The 19,594-nt window shown below is 41.4% G+C and overlaps 1 pseudogene across 1 annotated transcript in view; it reads right to left on the reverse strand.

Annotated features, from left to right (window-relative positions):
* Nucleotides 1–7,861: 7,861 nt before the first annotated feature.
* Nucleotides 7,862–19,594, reverse strand: part of LOC309544601 (alcohol dehydrogenase 1-like) — a 130,800-nt pseudogene continuing 119,067 nt past the window's right edge. Inside the window, exons 9-10 of the transcript XR_014226143.1 lie at nucleotides 10,930–11,082; nucleotides 7,862–7,947 (exon numbers count right to left, since the gene is read on the reverse strand). The product of XR_014226143.1 is annotated as an alcohol dehydrogenase 1-like (transcript). The remainder of the gene's footprint in view (nucleotides 7,948–10,929; nucleotides 11,083–19,594) is intronic.

The following is a 19,594-nucleotide window of genomic DNA, read 5'->3' on the forward strand; positions in this document are numbered from 1 at the left end:
TTACAAGATCACTTTACACGGCTATTGGTCATGCGTTGTAATTTGACCAGTTAATGTTATTCATTATCTGTATTGTAAAAGCCTTCAATAAAAACTATTGAAACATAAAAGTCATATTGTAAAACAGCTGCTGTGTTATCTAGGCCTTTGAAGAACTGTTCAGATAAACAACTACTGGAAGTAACAAGGCTATGTGAACAACTATTCTGCATTTCAATCAAGACGTGACTTCAAAGAAACTTTAGACAGATAGGTCCCACCCTTTGTAAAACATATAAATTGCATTACAAGTCTTTAGCCAGGGAGAGCTGTCACAGTCACATTACATAGTGTTGGTTTCAATAGTTTTGAAACCAACATTATGTAATATAACTGTGATTACTCTCCAAACATGTCGTTCTACCTACTTGTTTGTAAATTACATATATTTTTCAATCTGGCTTCAACAGTCAAAATGTTACTGAAACCCATGAGTTTTGAGGTTTCCCCATCATAGGGGACACTATTCCACAACAATTCCAGTGTTTCACAGCACACACATAACACTGTGCTCCACCACGGTGACAATTATGTCCTAACTTTAACGATTGAACCCATATGTAAATTCATGTAAACATAGGTCTAATGGGGAAGAAGATGGGCTCAGGGTCACTCCCATTCTCAATTACTCTGCTCTACAAATTCCACATGTAGTGTGTTCTTCTTCAAGAGGCCGAATGTTTCCTCTTGTCCACCGCTTTTGCTTTCACTTTCTGCTGAAAAATGCTCAGAAAGAATGAAGAGCAGACATAGTAATGTACAGGACCGCTTATAAGACATCTGCTGTGAGCAGGAGGGCTGGCTGTTTTATTGCTGGCACCAATTCTCCCGTGGCTCCCCCTACAGCGAGGTCAGCTTCTCCTCCTCTCCCTTCCTCTTGCTGAGCTGGAGGGGGATCAATTCTAGTATCTTTGCCCCCACCACTCTGATCACATCCCCCCTCTTCCTGTCTGGTCCCCCCTGTGTGCCCTTTCCCTTGAAGAACTGACAGATTCCCTCCTCTCCTTTCCCTCCTGCTGGCAGCTGCTGAGGGCACACGGGGGGGGGGGATTTCATGATGGGGAGTGGGGGGCTGGTAAATTGGACATATTTCCTGAATGAACACTGGGAATGAAGGATATCGGTTACTCACTGTGTCCATTTATCACTGAAGCAAATTAAAGTGTGTATGCCATGATTCAGTTTGAGAATGAACAGGAAGCCTCTGAGCAACTCCTATTCATTCATCTGTGTAGCTGAGGGTCCAGAGAAAGGAACTGAGGAATCTATGTCCTCACTTCCTTTTGTCTAGCTCAAAAGTGGGACATCGGGTCCTGATCCTTAATCCCCTGTTTTAGTCATGTGACACAACTCTTTGGGTGGAGCCGGGTTACATCAGACACAAATACCAGAAGTACCAGAGTGATCCCGGTAAAACCCGGTAAAACTATGTGGAGATCTTACTGTAGTGCACCAGGTTCTGTTGCTGCTATGCTGCTATGAAATCATCTTACACTCATTAGTTCAATACACATTTTCCTGTTTTTCCACTTCCTGGTTGAGTGAGGCACTGGTAAAGGGCCTCACAGATGCATGAGAAGGTTACATCATCAGTGCCTTCCCCTCAGGTGGTCTGCACTATAACATGTTCCAGACCCGGAGTCCCAGGAAGAGGTTGAGGAAGTAAAGAGGGATGGATTCAAATGGCCTTAGTGAAAACGGGCACTGTGAATTGAAGGGGGAGGAAAAGAAAAATAAAGTATGCAAAAAATAAAAGGCCTGCAATTATCCAAAAGTATTTTTTAGATGGCCATTACTATAGCTTTCTAAAGTTTTTATTTTATTTTTAAGATAAGGGCAAAGTTTCTCTTTATCTTTGGGTGCAGTTGGGGTATGGTTAAAGCCTAGTGAGACTTTTATGGCCAACTGTGTCCCATTCAGGAGATTTTCATTTGTTTCCTGTCCTGTAGACACAACGAGAAGTAAAAGGAAATCTCTCCAAAGTGAGTGAAATCCTGTCTCAGACAGTTGTCACCAGAACAAGTGTCCCGATATGGAGGCATTTCCTCTATTCTTGTTCTAGTGCCAACTCAGAATTTTGGATTTCCTTCAATTACAGTTCTATTGATGGTGGTCACTAGGACAAAGATTCCACCACAGACACAGATAGAAATAAAAATCCAACAGGGCATTTACATCCTCTATACTCTATCTGACACTAAAAAAAAAATGTTGCAAAGGATGTTAGAAAGACATACTGCAGACCTCACCACAAATATGTCTATACCACATCAATGAAGCCAAATGTTGTGGTCTTCATACCCAGGTTTACTTTCAAGATAAATCCTCTGCAAGGTCACCATAAAGCATAGCTGTATAACCTACAAGGCAACCTAGGCAGGATCATAGTGTCTGGAGGGTGTCTAGGGAGCTTGGCTACAGCCCTCATACCAGCAATCATATCTCCATATGCCTGCATTCACACCTGAACAGAGTGTAAGCAGAGCATATTTTTTTTAACAGGGACCATTAGAAAGAGTGGGAGTCTATGTGTTGAGCATAGCCAGGCATAGGGAAATCAAGATGGAAAGTGCTCTCAACTGTGAATGGAAGCTCAAGTGGCAGCTAAATGTCCAAATGTCAACTAAAGCGGTATTAAACCCAAAACCTAAAATGTAATATATTGCAACTTACCAATCTTTAGATGTAATGATGGCATTTGTTTTTTTTTTCTTAGGCTTTTCTTCTATTTTTACCTGGTGATCTGGCCAGTACCACATTGCCTGTATTAGAGTGCCCTGACTCTGGATAATTGAGCACAGGGGGCACCATTGGACAGCAGCATTTTTAGTCTTGGGGGGTGAGGAGTGTTAGCTGGACTAGCAGATTTAAATACATTAACAAACTGAACCTGAACGCCAGCTAATACTTTGCAAGCTCTCACAGAAACAGTTTTTCCCTTTTGGGATCAGAGTTTTACATAAACAAATAAAAGCTGACCCTTGTAAGCACCCCTGCCAGTGGTAAATGGTTTGTCTCGTCCCTGTAACTGATAAATCTGCAAGAGAGCTTGTTTAAAAAAAAAAAAAAAACAAACAAACATAGTAGCCAGATTACAAGATAGAAATAAAGGAAGGAAAGCCCAAAAAGAAAACTACGCCAGCTATTACATCTAAGAATTTGTAAGCTGCAATATAAAAAATTTTGCTTTTGGGTTTAATACTGCTTTAGGCACTGGTACAGGCCGAAGACATAAGGCTTTTTAGGCTGCATAATTCACTGCCTGCAAGGAAGTCTATGTCACTTACATCAAGACAAGGGAAACTGACATCAATCTAGGAAAGGTGCTATTTTATAAAATAATCTTCTTTTACTTTCTGATAACAGTATGTTCCTTTACTAAAAGATTCTGTAATTGTTGTCTTTATATGTGATTAACATATTTTAAAGATGTCTTACTTGTTATCTTAGTTCAAGAATAATCATTTTATAATGCAACCTAAAAACAGCCAACTATAAGAAATCTATGAGCTATGTTCGTTATTACTAATACTCACCTTTTCCCAGATCTCAAAAGTTCAAACCCTTTATTAATTTCAGTAAAAACAAATTTTGGGACAGAAAAAGACGGGGCTTTACGGGCCTGTGGGAGTGGAAGGATCAGAAAGTAGAACCAGTAGTAAAATCAAAAATACATTTTATTGGTTTCTCAAAATATAAAAAACAAGCATGGATGACCATGCATGTATAATAACGAACAAATACAACATACAATGATTAAAATATGGTGTCACTGTAATTAAAGAAACATATCCCATAAGGGTTTAGAAGCAGAAAAAACAAAGCCTGTGTAGGTGGAAGGTAGGTCTCAAGCTGGATTCGGTCACGATAGGTCCCCAGCAAGCCGACGCGTTTCGCTTAAGGCTTCCTCAGGGCCTGAGAGACCCTAACAGACCGATGTTTCTATGAGTAACATAAATATAAGTAAATATACAATAATTTATACATTTGATAATACAGGATGTATACTACTAGTCTTTGTATATATTTGGTTCTAATTTTATACTGACCCTTTTTAGCAGTGACTTGTGTGGGCGGCAGGGCTGTGGCGGTACATATAATGTTCGGAAGATAATATCTCCATATTTACCATACAGAATTTATATAGGTGTCACGTAAAACACTTTTGTATTACATCCGATGTGTTGGGTTGTAGTTGTATCATCAAGGTCAAGGCTGTGAATAAGAATGCCAATAGGTATACATCCATGTCTGCAACACTGACGCCAATGATTTTGGTATAATCTATATTTTATAATTTTATAATTTTATAATTTTATAACCAACCTGCTATAAATAGCTCCAATCTCAGCCTCTTGGGGTGTAATTGCCCCTTAGCAGATAATTGTCCTCTTCCTGGATTGTTTATCCATATATGCAATAACCCTCAGGTACATTCCATCTAGAAATGTGAGTATATATATTATGTATTATTAGCCACATATAACAATCATAAGATCTCCATTCCATTAAATTAATCATTGGATAGTGGAGAATATCCTGAAAGTCATATCTGGGTAAACAAAGGGGATATATGGGAGTGGTACGATCATATTGTAATATTGTTATGTTGTTTAATTAAGTTTTGTGTGTTCTGTTAGGTAAAATATTACTTGTATTTAGTATAATAGTAAGGAATATCTAATAGTCCCGACAATTCAAGCGTCTAGGTGTTTCACCTACACGCTTGCATATCAATTGCCCCCCTTTTGTGTACGTAGGTGGAAATTCACTAGTAGGGATATGGCTGAATTTCTGGGGGAGGATTGGGAAGGTTATATGATCAAAATACAACAGGAATGCTCAGATACAACGAATAATGATGTTGAAATAGAGGTGGTTATTCAAAAATTACAGCGTGCACTAGAACGCAGAGCTAGCCTCTTCTGGCACATAAAATATTTTCAGAAATATATTTTGGAAGAACTAAACCCTAAAGGACTACGGATCCAGGTGTTTCCTAACATCTGGCAGATTAGTCCAGAATTTAAAATTCTATGGGAAAGTAATCTAAAAGCTTGTTCACGTAAAATGATGGAACTATTAATAGGATACTATCAAGATGAACAGACAACCATTAATGAGGAAATAAAAGCCATGCAACTAGAATACAAAGATATTTTTGTAAGAGCCACCTTTAAAGAAAAGGAAAAAGAAACGAAGGAACAGTTAGATATATTTACGAAGGAGTTAATTCAAAAAAAAGAACAAAAGTTTTCTAGAGATAAACTAGCCTTCGGGGCAGGGACAGCCTATGCATGGCCACAACATAGAAATAATTTTACAAAAAATTGGAGAGGACAGAGAAATAATAATAGAAGGAGAAATTATAATGACAGTGAATCTGACTCTAATATCTCACAATTCTCTATTTCCTCACGCACTTCGGAACACGCACGACCAAGGAATCGTACTTTAAGGAAGAGATCCAAGGCATATGAAGAACACGGTGGTATTGAAAAGAGAAGACTTGTGGAGGACACCACAGTCTCTCATTCTCTCTATAATCTTGGTGATGGTTCTGTTCACTCTTCTTCTACTATTTCACCTCTACTTCCCCAACCTACACCTATGGAAACAGGTAATATGAAACTTCGTGCAAGAACACAAGGAACAAATGATGGCACCATAGGTACACAACAAGCATTAATAACATCCTACGCAGGAGCTACAAATAACACTAATTTGGGTGCCACACCCAAACACACAAAAAGACAATGACTTGAAAAAAGAACACATTCACAGACACTCGATACAGAATCCACTGCCGAGTCGGCCTTCTCCATTATTAACCTGTCCTCTTATATCCCCACCCAGGACGAACTTGAGGTCCTGCGTCGGGGTCTTAGTTTTTGCCCCGATAGCAACACAACACACTTTGACATTGTCAAGGATGTACAGTTGTTCGCTAGAAAATTAACTTATCGTTATATTTTTGATAAAGAAAGACAGCAACTTAAAAAAGACAAAGAATTATCGGATCTATGGAAAGATTTCTCAGTCAAAGATTTTAGAGCATTAAAGGATCTTATCCAACTACTAGACGAGAATGATCCCCCCACTTTTTCAGACACAGAGGGAGCCACAGTCGAAATAGAGGATGACGATATAGAGATAGAAGGGATACAAACATCTACTTATCAACATATGGACATGATCCAGACCCCTTCAATAAAGAAAAAATCTAATAGGTTTCCCCCTTTACAGACCAACTCAAACATATTAGCCTTCGTGAATAAGACCACAGCAGATATTAATCGTTTAAAAATCCGCAATTTTGGGAGAGATAATCTAAATGAGCATCTCCAACAAGCTCTTGAGTCACTCAGAAAAAATTCCCAGATTATAATAAAGCCCTCCGACAAGGGGGGCAATATTGTAATTATGGATCATTTACAATACCGCAATATGTGCTGGGACATCCTAAAAAATAGAGAGTGGTACAGGCCTATCAATGAAGAAAGGATGCTGTCTGCCCAAAACAAATATGGAGTATTGATTTGTGAAGCATATAACAATGGCGTAATCAACAAGGATACATACGAAGCAATAAAAATTAACTCACCTCGAGTGCCCACATTTTATGCATTGCCAAAAACACATAAAAATCAGCTAAATCCCCCAGGACGCCCAATCATATCGGGAATTGGGTCCTATACGGAACCCTTGAGTAAAATAGTTGATCAGTACCTTAAACCCCATGTAACTAGTTTGCCTTCTTTTATCCAGGATACACCAGACTTGTTAAGGGTGTTATATGATCAGGTAATGCCCCCAGGATGTATCATGATTGCGTTGGATATCGAGGCTCTGTATTCCTCGATTCCACATGCACTCGGCCTACAGACAATTCAAAAGTTCTTAAATGAACGGGGTCCCCAAGCAAAAAGGTACAATCAATTCATTCTGGATGGGTTGGCACATATTTTGGAAAACAATGTTTTCACTTTTGACGGTTCCCATTTCATCCAGGTGCAGGGCGTGGGTATGGGCACATGTTGTGCCCCGGCCTACGCTAACCTGCACCTGGGTGGATGGGAACGAAACATTTTCAGTGATGGGGCCCTCTCTATGTACCTGAGCCACGTAGTTACGTGGCTCAGGTACATAGATGATGTCCTCATCATTTGGGATGGGGAGCTCGAACTATTTGAAACCTTTTTTCAAAAGTTGCAGATTAACTCCTTTAATCTAAAGTTCACTATGTCCTGGAGCAGACAGCAAATTGATTTCCTTGATACCACTCTCTATTTCGAAGAGGATGGAAGTATCGGATCAACGTTATTTCGCAAACCGACAGCAGGGAACACAATACTACATAATGATAGCTCTCACCCTAAAACCCTCATCAAAAGTATTCCCTACTCCCAATACCTCAGATTGAGGCGAAATTGTTCTAAAGATACAAACTTTAAAAGGGAGGCAGATAAATTAAAAATAAGACTGTTACAGAGAGGTTATAGTGCAACAACACTGAGGAAAGCATATAATAAAGCCAAAGCTAACACTAGGCATGACCTACTCTTTAAAGAAAAAAATAATAAAAAAAACAGATGACAAGGTCAGATTGATCTCCACATACTCTAGGCAGCACAATGAAGTTCGTAGTATCTTACAAAAAAACTGGGAGATCCTGACGAGTGACCCAATCTTGAAAAAATACTTGGACGATTACCCTAACATTACGTATAAAAGAGCCAAATCTATAAGAGATGGTTTAGTTACTAGTCACTATCGGAGACCAACTGAAAAATCACGGAGCAAAGGCCTTTATAAATGCGGGTCATGTGACTTTTGCCCATACATCTTGGAAGGTGAATCCTTTATGATGCCCAACGGTCATAGGAGATACATCAATCAGACAGTCACCTGCCAAACAAAGGCAGTAGTATACATTATGTTATGCCCATGTGGGGCGTTCTATGTGGGCAAAACAATAAGACCCCTGTGGAAAAGAATCTCAGATCATATTTCGTACATCAATAATGGCCAAGTTAACACCCCTATAGGTGGCCATATTGGATTAAAACACAAATATGATCACAGTATCGTCAAATTTACTGTATTAGATGTTATCCCCGAAGATACAAGGGGAGGTGACATTGACAAAAAAGTTCTGGCACGTGAGGCCAGATGGATATACGATTTAAGAGTGACTGTATATCCAGGTCTGAACGATGTGATTAGCTCCAAACCTTTTTTATAGGAGACCTATCGTTTGGAATATCCCCTCCCAAACAATAATAATGGAAAACTTTATCTCCTCTTTCCCTGTGTTTCCCTTATCCCTACAGAACATCCCCCGTGCACCAGAATGGGCCAATTAAATAATTATGTGTGAAATAGGGACGAGAATCTACAAATAGACTATAAAACAACAGAGTTTATTTATTTATATTTATCTTTATATGTTTTTTTTTTTGCTATTCAAACACAAAATGTAAAAAAATTTGATTTTGCTTCTATGCAAAATACAGTATATATGTATATGCTTTGTATTCTTTATATGATAGGTGACTGGAGAGGCGACACGGCTGTGGCGGAGGCTGAATGAGTAATTCGAGTATACTGTTAAAAGTTAATACCCATAAAGAGGTAAACTATTGAACGAGGATTAGACAGTTATAATATTATTCTATATCTTAATTCCGATGGGTGATTTCTTGCATGATGGTAGTGAGTAGGAATATATCCATGTCTGTGATGCTGATCCACCAGGGGGAGCCCGCTGCAAGAGTGTTATGTCCGAGATCAGATGATACCCGATCCTAGAAGGAGGTCTGAGAGGGCTGGGACGAGTGAAGCAGTGATAGGTCCCTAGCTGTTACTAAGGTCGTCACTTCCGGTGCGGCTTCATCGCGGCCGGAAGTGACACGATGAGGCAACGCCACAGTCCACCAACAAGTCCGTTTGTAATACCAAGGTCGTCACTTCCGGTGCGACTTCGTCGCAGCCGGAAGTGACGCTATGAGGCAATGTTAATACTGATTAGAACCCCAGTGGGGGAGTGCACTATCCTGGACTCCGGAATGACCGGAAGTGATGTGGCCATATCGCGCCACCACCGATCACAATTACAAACAATTACTATCACTTGGAAAATATGTTTGAGCACCAAAACGAACAAAGAGGGTGGATCCCCCCCCCCTCCTTCCTCCTATATATATTCCGGACAAAACATACAACAGGTAGGCAGGTGGTAATACGTACGGTGACACAGAGGTAAGTGACAGGGGCTCCATATCAATAGAAGGGATTATTGGTCATCTGTTTGGACATTTGGAATAAGAACACCATGACTAATTTTATGCTCCTTACCCATATCTTGTAGGGCTTGGATAGCCCAGGACCCTGGGTCAATTTAACTGAAATATACGTCTATATAGGTCCTATTTCCCTGCCTGGAGCACCTTTTAGTTTGAGGAGAGGTAGGTATAAGGATACTCTTTCCCTCCCCCTTCTTTCCCCCCTTTCCTCCCCCCTTTCCCCTCCCCTTTTCCTCCCTCCCCTTTCCCTCTTTTCCTCCTTTTTTCCCCTTTTTTCCCCCCCCTTTCTCCCCCCTTTTTTTTCTGTTTCCCCTCCCCATTTCTTCTTTCCTTTCCCCCCCCCCTCCCTTCCAATATGTAATATATGTCCTCACAGATCTTGACTCTCTACCATAGCTATAACAATAACCCCTTATGTACCCCACCCCTCTCTAGGTCAACCCTACTGCCACCTAGGACAAGTAGATTGGGGATACATTCCCTACAAACTGCATAGAGGTCTCTAAAACCTGGCTCAAACGAGTGCAATATTGACACTAAGTGAGTATTTATACGCTTTGTTCCAATCTCCTGACATAACTAACAACTAGTCCTTCTTATCCCCTTTGTTTACCCAGATATGACTTTCAGGATATTCTCCACTATCCAATGATTAATCTCATGGAATGGAGATCTTATGATTGTTATATGTGGCTAATAATACATAATATATATACTCACATTTCTAGATGGAATGTACCTGAGGGTTATTGCATATATGGATAAACAATCCAGGAAGAGGACAATTATCTGCTAAGGGGCAATTACACCCCAAGAGGCTGAGATTGGAGCTATTTATAGCAGGTTGGTTATAAAATTATAAAATTATAAAATATAGATTATACCAAAATCATTGGCGTCAGTGTTGCAGACATGGATGTATACCTATTGGCATTCTTATTCACAGCCTTGACCTTGATGATACAACTACAACCCAACACATCGGATGTAATACAAAAGTGTTTTACGTGACACCTATATAAATTCTGTATGGTAAATATGGAGATATTATCTTCCGAACATTATATGTACCGCCACAGCCCTGCCGCCCACACAAGTCACTGCTAAAAAGGGTCAGTATAAAATTAGAACCAAATATATACAAAGACTAGTAGTATACATCCTGTATTATCAAATGTATAAATTATTGTATATTTACTTATATTTATGTTACTCATAGAAACATCGGTCTGTTAGGGTCTCTCAGGCCCTGAGGAAGCCTTAAGCGAAACGCGTCGGCTTGCTGGGGACCTATCGTGACCGAATCCAGCTTGAGACCTACCTTCCACCTACACAGGCTTTGTTTTTTCTGCTTCTAAACCCTTATGGGATATGTTTCTTTAATTACAGTGACACCATATTTTAATCATTGTATGTTGTATTTGTTCGTTATTATACATGCATGGTCATCCATGCTTGTTTTTTATATTTTGAGAAACCAATAAAATGTATTTTTGATTTTACTACTGGTTCTACTTTCTGATCCTTCCACTCCCACAGGCCCGTAAAGCCCCGTCTTTTTCTGTCCCAAAATTTGTTTTTGAACCTTCAATAGGGTTAAGGGCCAATTTGGCACGGTAACTTTTCTGTCTACTAATTTCAGTAAAAGGGAAAGTATGGGTCACTAAACCATCCGGGTCAAACTTTCCTGCCATGTAGTCAGAAACTAACTGGGGGACTGAGTCTGTACCCTTCAAACCTGAAAAGCAAAAGGCAAAATCCCTTTCAGTATAAGTTTGCATAAGAGCATAAAAGAGCATACCCTATTACAGGATAACTGTGTTTTAATCACAATATTCAACCCCCCCACCCCAAACCACGTTACTCTAGTCTCTGCAAGAAATGGCAAGTACAGCCAGTCTCAGGGTTACAAACAAGATTGGGTCTGTAGGTTTGTTTTTAAGTTGAATTTGTTTGTAAGTTGAAACAGGTAAATTTTTTAAGTGTAGCTCCAGCCAAAATTATGTTTTAAGTTTTTTAGATAGCATAGGAAAGCATTAAAACCCCTCTAATGTATGTTTTTCTGTCTGTACCCCTATTCAGAAGATGTCACCTCACTTTCTGTCCCTATGACAATTGCATTTTGAAAGTTTTGGGTTGTTGTTGAAACAAGGATTGGTGATAAAGCTTCACCGGAGACATCTTTTTCCCATGAGAACTCTTACAGGAGTGAATTTCCCTTCGTAGGGGGAGATTTCCCCCCACTTCCTGTTGTCTCCCTCCATTTGTAAGTAGGAGTCATTTGTAAGTCGGATGTTTGTAACCCGGGAACTGCCTGTACACTGTACTTCCATTCACAAGAAACAATTCAATGATTTGTTGCCTGGTCTACCCAGAGCTGGTGACGAGTGCTATGTATACATATTCAAGTTATGTGCATGAGGTACGGAGAGGGTCTGGCTATAGAAAATATTTTTTTCTACTTCTTGGGGCTCATGCACACAGCCACATGGGGAGTCTACAGCATACAAAAGTGTACATTACCAAACTAAAATATTTCCTTGGAGCCAAAACTACTGCGCGCATTCACCCACTGAAAGCCATAACAGCATGAGGCTGTACTTGGGTATATGTTGGTATTTACGTAAACATGGGCATGCACATACAACTCTGCACGCAGACATTCTGTATCCAGGGTTGTACATCTGTGCACATGTGTACATAAGTACTGGTGTATGCCCACATACAACCATATTCTGTAAATACTCTATATGGGTGGATGCACACAACAGCTCTGGCTCCCAGGAAGGATTTTACGCAGACTCTGTACCCTCTTGCACTCTGTGTGGCATCCTTGCTGCTGTGTGCATGAGCCCTTACATTCAAAATAGTAGAGTAAAATGCCAGAAGCTTGGCTGTGGTATTTATAAGCACAGGAGGGTAAAGCCCCGCATACACGATAAGAAATTTGGCCGGGAAATTTCATCCGACGACCGATCTGCCGATTTTTGGCTTGTTAGTATGGTGCTTCCGACAGCCGACTCCGACTTTTTGGCCGAAAAAATTCTGGTGTGCAGGCTATATAATTTTTGTCGTCCGTCAACACACATCCTATTTTTGTCTCATTACTACAGATTTCGACGGGGAAAAATCTTATGAGCAAGACTAGGCATGCTCAGAGATGAAAGAACACATAGGAAGCAATCCAACACATGACATCACTTCTAAAATAGAATTCTGTTGTACGGGAAAATTTGTGTGCAGTCTAGAGCACATTCCAACCAACAAACACGCACTCTGGACAAAAGACGGACGACCGGTCGGCCGAAATTCGTTGCGTGTGTACGAGGCTTTAGTCTTCAGCACAGAAAATCTTGATGCAGGAAAAATGAGTATGTAAACAAGGGGTTATGTTCAATTTAGGGAAAGTTAAGGTTAATCAGTTCTGTAGCTTGTAACAGCTAATCAGCAGCAAGACTGATAATTGATCTGTTTTACTGGATTTGCTTACTTGCTATCTGGATCAGTAAGATATCCTTATCAAGGAAAATATGGCAGCTTTCAGGACTAGCCATCACTTCCATAGAGGTAGATGAAAGCCACTTCTAGATGATTTTGCTGCTGGAGATATGTCCCCAGCTGCACAATTTCCCATGGGAAAACAGTCTTAGGGTACAGGGATAGTTTAAAGTATAACTAAAGGCAACATTTTTTTTTAGTTTTGGGTGGGTCTGAGTGGAGATGGATTAGACCCCCTGTCAGTTTTTATTGCTGTCTGTGCCCCCATTAAGGAGATTAATTCTCTCTATTTGTCTTGTTTAGTATTATCACTGAAAGTGAAAGTAAAAGAAAATCTCAGGTTTTGGGTTGTCCCCAGAAAAGAAATAGTGGGGAAATCCTCCAATGGGGACACTAAGTCTGGTGACCTGAGGGTCCCAAAGGAATTCCCTTAATTTGCAGGGATTTTCTCTCACTTCCTGTTTGGTTATGGGACAGGAAATAAATGGAAATCTCCACAATGCGACATAGATGGCAAAAAAAAACCCCTTAACTTGCAGGGTTTTTCTGTTTGGTTATGGAACAGGAAGTAAATGGAAATCTCCACAATAGGACTTAGATGGCAAAAAAAAAAAAATAATAATAATAATCTGATAGGGGTTATAACCCCCCCTACTCTATCCAAAATTTAAAAAAAATGTGCCTATAGTAGTTCTACTTTAAGCATGAGTTAAGTTTAAACATGAGGAATGCCATCAGGTAGAGAATGTTTTTTTTCATCACTGCTCTTCTGGTACTAAAAGGTAATATATTTTTTGCCATATGCACAGACATTTTGTATTGTCCTCTCCCAGTGCAAAGGTGGCCCCAAAGCAAAAAAAAAAAAAAAAAAAAATAGTTGAAGGGTATGCATGACTGGGTGAAGAGGGGAGACAGGAAAGTAAATGGTAAGGCATGGTGGGTATGATTATATACGACCTGATTGGTGGGAAGCAATGGGTTCCAGGAGGGGCTTTGGGGAAGCATAGGTAGAGACAGATACCTCAATTGGTTGTCATCGGACGGAGAGAGAACTGCCCACCAACCCTCCCTGTGTTTTGGTTTGGTTCAAGGTTTTGAAGTCAAGGCAGCCTTCTGGTCTTTGGAGGCGAAAAAAAAATCAGTGCTAATCGGTTGGGGACCCATCTGTGGTATGGCTTCCTCGGTCGCATTCCAGTTAACGATGGGTTAACTGGGGACATAGAGGTCTCTGCAGATAGTTTGGTTGTTGTCTCCAAGCTGGTGTGTTGCAGCTAGGGGGGCTATTGTAAGCAGTTTAAATAGAAGAAGTATTTTTTTTTCTTTATTTTCAGTAAATTAACATTGTGAATCCTCTACACCCATTATTCCCTGAGGAAGCCATACAGACAAATGCATCGGATACCCTAACCTTGTGCCATCACCTTGGGCATCTCTCCCGTGCACCTGTGTGAAGCTGGGTAGGGTAGGGTGGAAATAAGAGGTCTACATTTTTATGTCATGTCTTTACTGTACTATTGGTGTATGGTATTTTACTATTATTGTTATCAATAAAATATATTTTTTATATATAAATTTGTCTGCAGTGCAGAGTGGGTTGTCTAGCACCGGTATAGCCCCTTGGTCTATTTACAGTATTTTTTGGCTATGCGTTTTTGGGGTGATGGTGCAGGACCCGATTGATTGGACGTATATTTCTTGCTTTCTTATTACTTTCTGTACTGGAAACAATGGTCACTAGGACCAACAGGGAAGGTGAATTTGCCCTAATGGGGAATGACAACAATAAAAACCAGACAAGTGCTTTAACCTATGGAATTGTAGGCCACATTCTCACATAAAACTTATTAACCTCATTAAATAATAACCATGACTCTCAGTTCTTTGGCAAGAAAAGGCCGCGGCACTCTTTATTGGTTTAATATAATTGAAATCATAAACATTTAATTGCTTGTATAAATACTCAAATACCAAATAAACTTGTAATTGCTCAGTTATACACAACTCAAGCAAAATAAACATCAATAACCATCTGAAAAACAACGTCCCCCCTGAGATACCAGGGTGACTCGACCACATAAAGGTGCACGCGAGAAGGGAGGGGGGGCGGGAACTTTCCTCGGTGTGCTCTTCGGTGCAAAGGGAAGAACTCCAGACTGCACCAATCTTAAATAGCCTCTGCTCCAGCCACTAGAATATTCCTTGATAACTGATTGGCCGTTACCTGTTACCTCTGGCCAGGTATAATTTAACCACATAAATGCCTAATAATAACCACAGCAACCCTTTGAATCTAAACCCTAACTGCTTACAGGTGGGGTGGCCACAATTCCACACAAGTGGCCACATACTGTGCCCCCTTATATATGGAATTGTAGGCCACATTCTCACATAAAACTTATTAACCTTATTAACCGCTTGCCGCCCGCCCGCCGTCATATGACGGTTGAGCGGTGCGACCATTATCCTGGGCCGCCGTCATATGACGGCGGCACTTTAAGCAGGGCAGGCGCGCGATCGCGTGCGCGCCGCTCTGCACTGCTGGTGTCGGGGTGTCCCCGGGACACCCCCGTCCCCGGCAGGGGGGAAACAGCCAATGGGCGTGGCTGTTTCCCACGTGATCAGCTGTGTTCCAATGACACAGCCGATCACAATGCAGGCGCCCACAAGATGACCGCGCATACGCGATCTGGAGCGCGCAGCGCGGTCATGTCGGTGCCACTGTGTTCCGTAGGAACTGACTGTTACTAGCTCTTCTCCCCTCATACAGTTTCCAGTGTGAGGGGAGAAGAGCTAGAAATAGTGAGTTATTGCTCTGTACACCTGTCACAAAGTAAAAGCACAGAAATAAATGTCCCCACACACTCCTCAGCCCCCCCCCCAATGTCACCTGTCACCCAACAGTCACCTCATCAGTGCCCAGAAATTGACACCCATAACGTTCACATTTGAGCGCAGCGATCGCGGGCAGAATCACAGCGATTCTGCCCGCAATCCGGAAATCATTGCAAATCGCGGGACGCCTGTGCGTTGCCCGTGATTTGCAATAGCACCCCAAACGCTGTGCGATGTTGCCGCCATTTCTGCCTGCCAAATCGCGGTAACATCGCGCAAACATCGCATGACGCCCAAAAAAGGTACAAGAGTTTCTTTGGGGCGTCATGCGTTGTTTGCGTGATGTTACCGCGATTCGGCAGGCAGAAATCGCAGCAACATCGCACAGCGTTTGGGGTGCTATTGCAAATCACGGGCAACGCACAGGCACCCCGCGATTTGCAATGATTTCTGGATCACCATCGCCCGTCACCTGTCACCCATCAGTGACCATCGCCCGTCACCTGTCACCCCATCAATCACCGTCACCTGTCACCCCATCAGTCATCGTCATTTGTCACCCTATCAATCATCGTCACTTCACACCCCATCAGTGATCGTCACTTGTCACCCCATCAATCATCGTCACATGTCACCCCGTCAGTGATTGTCATCTGTCACCCCATCAATCATTGTCACTTGTCACCTCATCAATCATCGTCACCTGTCACCTCATCAATCATCATCACCTGTCACCTCATCAATCATCGTCACCTGTCACCCCATCAGTCATCGTCACCTGTCACCCCATCAGTCATCGTCACCTGTCACCCCATCAGTCATTGTCACCTGTCACCCCATCAGTCATCATCACCTGTCACCCCATCAGTCATCGTCACCTGTTTGCCATATACATGCAATCACTTACTGACCGCCTAACGACTATATGCATCGGCCATTAAAAGCTAAATACTGGGGTTATGGCAGCAGATAGCCCCCATTACACCGGTATTTTTTGAAACGGCGGGCAGTCGGCTTTCAGATAACGGTGGTCCCAGCGGCGGATTCGGCGCGGAATTACCCTTACGGCGCGGAATTACCCCTCCTGCCGCGTCCCAGACGTTTTCCCAGCTTACCGGACCCGCCGGCAGCGGGGAAAACTATCCGGTCCCAGATCCTCAGAGACAGGAAGTCGAGTGAGGGCAAGATGGCCCTCACTCGACTCTATGGTCTTGGAGGACCGGAGCTATGTCAAAAGACGTTACCTAGCAACCGGTTTAACCGGTTGCCGACCGCCGCACGACTATAGACTATATACTGCGGCGGTCAGCCCCGGCCAGGCAGAGTGACGTATCGGTACGTCACTCGCCTGTCACTGACTTGCGAGCCTATCGCGGGCGGGCGCGCGCCCGCCGAGGCGCGCGCCCGCCGCGGCTCGTTCACAGGCAAGTCAGTGCGTGTGACCGGCGGACTCGATGTCCGCCAGTCACACTGCGATCGCTCCTGTGAAGGGAGAAAGACAGAGCAGCTTGTGTAAACAAGCTGCCTGTCAGTTCTCCCTGTGTAAAAGTGAAGATCTGACCGTTCTACTATGTAGAACGGTTGATCTTTGCTTTTACACCAATAGGAATGTCCCTGCACAGTAGAAAGCACGCCCCTAGGACACACTTAACCCCTCCCTGTCCAATAAAGTTAACCCCTTCCCTGCCAGTGTCATTTTTGCAGTAACAGTGCATATGTATAGCACTGATTACTGCAGTAATGTCACTGGTACCCCCAAAAGTGTCAAAAATGTCAGTCAAGGGTCCGATCTGTCCGCCGCAATGTCGCAGTACCGAAAAAAAAATCGCAGATCGCCGCCATTACGCGTTAAAAAAAAAAACACCAAAAATGACAAAAATCTTTCCCTTTGTTAGTAAACGCGATAACTTTTGCGCAAACCAATCAAAATACGCTTTTTGCGATTTTTTTTACCAAACATAGGTAGCATAAAACAAATTGGCCGAAAAATGTTAAAAAATTTTGATTTTTACTTTTTTTTTGGGGGAATTTCATATAAAAAAATGTGAAAAATATTGTTATTTTTGCAAAATTTACGCTCTTTTTTTGTTTATAGCGCGTGATCAAAAAATCGCACAGGTGATCAAATACCACCAAAAGAAAGCTCTGTTTGTGGGAAAAAAAGGACGTCAAATTCGTTTAGGTACAGCGTCGCACGACCGCGCAATTGTCCGTTAAAGTCGCGCAGTAAAAAATCGCAAAAAAACCCCTGGTCCTTTAGCAGCCAAATCCTCCGGGGCTTAAGTGGTTAAAGGGCCGCTTTTTTTTTTTCTTTTTTTTTTTTTTCCTCTTTCAACAATTTTTTTTTTTTTCTTTTTTAGTGTAGTTGTGAGGTGTGAGGTCTTTTTGACCCCAGATCTCACAATAAAGAGGACCTGTCATGCCTATTTCTATTACAAGGGATGTTTACATTCTTTGTAATAGGAATAAAAATGATCAAAACATTTTTTTTTTTAAACTGTGTAAAAATAAAAAAATAATAAATAAAATAAATAGGAAAAAAAAATAAAATTAAAGCGCCCTGTCCCCGTTAGCTCGCGCGCAGAAGCAAACGCATACGCAAGTCCCGCCCACATATGTAAACGGTGTTCAAACCATACATGTGAGGTATCGCCGCGATCGTTAGAGCGAGAGCAATAATTTGAGCCCTAGACCTCATCTGTAACTCTAAGTTAGTAACCTGCAGAAATTTTTAAAATGTTGCCTATGGGGATTTTTAAGTACCAATGTTTGGCGCCATTCTGTGAGCATGCGCAATTTTGAAGCATGACATGTTGGGTATCTAATTACTCGGCGTAACATTATCTTTCACATTATGCGCAAATATGGTGTGATAAAAAATATTGCAACGATCTCCATTTTATTCTCTAGGGTCTCTGCTAAAAAAAAATATATGATGTTTGGGGGTTCCAAGTAGTTTTCTAGCAAAAAAAATGATTTTAGCTTGTAAACACCAAGTGTCAAAAATAGGCCCAGTCTTAAAGTGGATAAATGGACAACTTTGTGTAAAGCGCTACTTGGATGTTAGGCCTATGTATGTGGCCTAGGCTGTGAAAAAGTGTTACACATGTGGTATCGCCATACTCAGGAGGAATAGCAGAATGTATTTTGGGGTGCAATTTTTGCTATGTACATGCTATGTGTTAGAAATATTGCATAAATGGACAGCTTTGTGTAAAAAAAATGTGTTTTCATTTTCTTTCCACATTTTCCAAAAACTTGTGGAAAAAAATGACATATTCAAAAGACTCATTATGCCTCAAAAATTATACGTTGGGCTGTTTGCTTTCCAAAATGGGGTCATTTTATGGGGGTTTCCATTGTCCTGGTGCTCCAGGGCCTTCAAAAGTGCGATAGGTTGTCAGGAAATTATATGTGTAATTTGTGCTCCTAGAATGCCGGACGCTGCTACTTGGATGTTAGGCCTCTGTATGTGGCCAGGCTGTGAAAAAGTCTCACACATGTGGTATCGCCATACTCAGGAGGAGTAGTAGAATGTGTTTTGGGGTGTAGTTGCAAGTATACATGTGCTGTGTGAGAGAAATAACCTGTTAATACGGCAATTTGTAAAAAAAAAAAATCTTCATTTTGAAAAGCATTGTGGGAAAAAATTACAACTTCAAAAAACTCACCATGCCCCTTATTAAATACCTTGGAATGTCTACTTTCCAAAAAGGGGTCATTTGGGGGGTATTTGTACTTTCCTGACTTTTTAGTGTCTCAAGAAATGAGATATGCCTTCAGTACATCAGGTGTGATCAAGTGTGATCAATTTTCAATGATTCGCACCATAGCTTGTGGACTCTATAACTTTCACAAAGACCAAATAATATACACTTATTTAGGTTATTTTTACCAAAGATAAGTAGCAGTATACATTT

This window comes from Pelophylax lessonae (assembly GCF_965119305.1).
Source record: "Pelophylax lessonae genome assembly, chromosome: 1".
Classification (NCBI taxonomy): domain Eukaryota; kingdom Metazoa; phylum Chordata; class Amphibia; order Anura; family Ranidae; genus Pelophylax; species Pelophylax lessonae.